This window comes from Cyprinodon variegatus, unplaced genomic scaffold (assembly GCF_000732505.1).
Source record: "Cyprinodon variegatus isolate N-32 unplaced genomic scaffold, C_variegatus-1.0 Scaffold119, whole genome shotgun sequence".
NCBI lineage: Eukaryota > Metazoa > Chordata > Actinopteri > Cyprinodontiformes > Cyprinodontidae > Cyprinodon > Cyprinodon variegatus.
In genome coordinates this window covers 1340142-1343912 of record NW_015150572.1, presented here as the reverse complement: position 1 = coordinate 1343912, position 3771 = coordinate 1340142, and positions in this window count along the sequence as shown.

Here is a 3771-nt window from a genome sequence, read left to right as displayed (position 1 = left end):
AGTATGTTTGCCAATCAGCATCAAGCAGCCAGCTTAAGGACCCGCCCCTGCTGCATAGGCCCCCTAAGAGGTTTAGCTCCACTGGAAGTGAAGTGTTTTGGAATTTGTCCAATCAGGACTCTATTTTCTCGCTGGTTATACTCTCCGCAGCACTGTGTCGTAGTGAGCTTGTTGCAGATATCTTTGATTTATGCCCAATTTTGAAGCGCTGTTATTACACGACACAACGCAAGAGGGACAATCAGGAAATACCTGTGGGTCTAGATACAGCCGAGGAGGAACTCATGTCTGCTGTTATGCATGATGATGGACCTATGATGCAATGAGCCTGTTTCTTGTCTAAAATCACTGTAAACCTTGTCAGATGGCGTTAAATCTTTGAAATACCAAAAGCGCTTCATGGATGTAATAAATGTGTCATTGATGAGTGTTTTACCAAGTTAATGACCCAAAAAAGTGCTCAAATCAATATAGAAATTATTCAACACCCTTCAATGACCATGAAAAAGGGTTGAATTGAATAAAGGTGTCCATTAGAGAGGAATCAGGAGCAGGCTGTGTATAGAGCAAGAGTCTGCAACCTACGGCTCCAGAGCCACATGTGGCTCTTTGGACCCTCTGCAGCGGCTCATAAAGTGGCTAAAATTTATATAAAGACCTAAATAATGTACTACAAAATAAATACCAGTCTTAAAAGCTTTAGTGTTTTTTATAAGATGGATAAGAAGGACATTAAAAGAACCAGAAATATGTTTTTAGAGTCACTTTCCTTTTAATTAGCTTGGAATTTATGTGTTTTAATATTATTTTAAAAGATAAAATACATACATTGTTGGTTGTTTAAGATGGCAACTAATTTCCTATACTAGATAATAAAAAAAAACAACAAATTGTTTTTCTAAAATGTCATCTACTTTGCGGCTCTAAACAACTTTTACTTGGTCGGACTCGGGGCAAAATGGCTCTTTGGATATGAAAGGTTGCAGACCCCTGGTATAGAGGAATGGTCAAAGATAATTTTCTCAATTTCCTTCAACTTTGCTATAGAAATGCTATAGAAGACTATAAGTGCCTCCCTATTAGTAAAGAGGTGGTTGGTGTTTTCTATTATTTTCAGTGTGGGATATAAAATGCGATATAATGTAAATTTGATCTCAGATTTTTTTCCCACATCTTTACCAGGGCTGCAATGCTTGTTGAGGACGGCAAGAAACCGAAAACCAATATTTTTAAAGGAAGATGATTACTGAGAACTCTGCTGACCCTGCTCCAGTTTTATTGACAGAACACGGCGACCTCCTGACGCCCGATTATTCTGCTCCAGGGGGCAGGAGCGTTGGGGCCTGTTAGCAGCTTAGGGTCCCCGCAGAGGTCAAAGCAATGTCCCCGCCCAGTCAGAGTGCTCTTCATGTCTGCTGATTGCACCATGACGGCTCGAATGGAAGATGAAGCGAAGCGTGTCCAGGGACAGCGTCCAGAGTCAGCAGAGGACCACCACACCCCTCACCCATGGCAAACCTCTGCAAAACACACAGAATCCAATGGAAAGATTATGTTTTTCTTTAACTCTGTGAATGCATCAGCAATGAACTTTTAATGGGACTGCTCTAAAAGAAATTCAACATAGGAAAATATTGAAGATAATTTACAAGTTTTATCAAGGACAAATCTGTTTCTTTAAATCAGACAAGTGTAGATAAAAAACAAAGCCTCCAATCAATCAAAAACTGGCTCTTTAATACAAATTCAGCCCATTTAGCAAAGAGGTGTCAACCATTATTGCTGACTAACAAACAAACAGAAAAATAAGTATTATATGGTAATAACAGCGAGGTGTTTAACAAGCTTTGGACAAACTCTACAGTTCATCAGAGAGAGGATCAATAAGAAAGAGAGACAGCCCAGGCTCATAAAAGACTAATGTTCCTCCAAAGAATAATAACCCATACAGAGGGGCCAATAATGCTGCTGCAGCTGCGTTGAGCTCAAAACACAACTCAATAAATCACTGAAGCACAGATCATTACTCAAATCCTTCTGGCATGATAGTGCATCAACACGACGCTGGGAGAACCTAACTATACCTGGCAGTTTCGGAGGGAAAAGCATGATGGAAAAAAAAAGTCCTCCAGGATTTAAACCCTGAGGGACCACAGAGAAGGAGGCCATTAAAGAGGGGGAGTAAATTAGCACTGCATGTTCTAAATGGCCACGAGGATCCCACTGCATGCAATATTGAAAAGCAATGCATGTATGTTTTTACCCTAAAAGCCTTACCAAAGTATTAGGACACCTATAGCCTTTCTTCATTTTGTCTCAGCCTAAAACTTCATTGCATTTTATTGGGATTTTATGGGATATATCAACAAAAACTTGCCCCTGATTTTTTACTCAAAAGATTTTCATAAATGTTTTATTTTTTTAAATCCATTTAAAATAAAAATGCAAGTATAGATCAAAAGCTTTACAGAAATATTTTCACTGCCCGCTTTGTAGAATCACCTTTGGTCTTTGGCCTCCAGGCTTTGGGTACAGAGACAGAATGATTTAGGGGTCGGTTTCAAAAAGTGGGTATAAAAATTCAGATTTAAATCCTCACTTCTGAATTGATCTAGCCTAAGGTTTTCAGTTTCACAGGCTGCTTAGTTTAATCAACTCTGAGTAGGTCCCCTCAGAGTAAGGCGTGTGCTTAAAAAGTATGAAAAACCATTATGAGTGAAGGCTGATTTGACTACCATGAAAACAGAAAACAGCAAGTACCTATTTTACCCCACTGGAACTAGAGGTTTTAACGCAGAAATTAGAAAAAAAAAAACGAGAATGTGTTCGAAAGACATGTAAACAGCTCTATAGTTACAAAGGAGGGGAAGATGGTGAAGGAGAAAGTTGCTGCTTGAGTTAATGTGTAGCTTTATATGTTGTTCAGTTTTTTTAGATCACTAAAATAGGAATCTTCCTTGTCAACATCATTCTTAGTTGGAACTGTAATAACAGTTATTCTAATTTACATGTTTGCATCAGAAACTGAATTTGCTTGCAAAAGAAAACAAAAAACCCCCACAAAATTATACTTGTAACAAGTGAGTTTTAAATACCTAGAAATGTTTACACATTTTAAGTGGCCATTTTGACATTTATCAGCTTGACGGAATATGTATTTATGATATCTGAAATAAATAAGTAATATAAATGTTGATCACTAACAATAAGAATATGGAGATCTGAAATACATTTCTAGACATCCAGAATGTTTGTTAAAGATGTGAAGAATGTCATTTTTGACAAGGAAAATTTGTTTTTTTTAGATATGTGAAATACTTGTTTAGTCAAACTAATACATATAAAAACGGCTTGCAATAGCCTGTTGAAATCACGATAACATTACGGTAAAAATTACTTTATTGATTTAATGTTAGTGGATCAATGTATCTATTTAGGGTCAATCACCTGTTAGCAGATGAAGATTAAGCATACAAATGTTGTTCTAACAAGTAGGACCTGTTCATTATCCACTGTGGTTCCTCCTCATGTTGATTCTTTCTTCCATTACACATTAAATAGTGTCTGTTTGCAGCTACTTAAATGGTCATTATTAAGGGTTATCAGTCCTATAGAGTGGTTCCAGATTGTGCCTCCTACCTACCAGTAGACTCAGTAGGTTGGCATCATTGAATGAATCCTACTCCTACCCCTAAGGTAATTCCTTTCTCCCTGTGAATTTGATTGATATATTTTTGATTTATGCGTAATCTGAAAATAATTTCAGCAGTT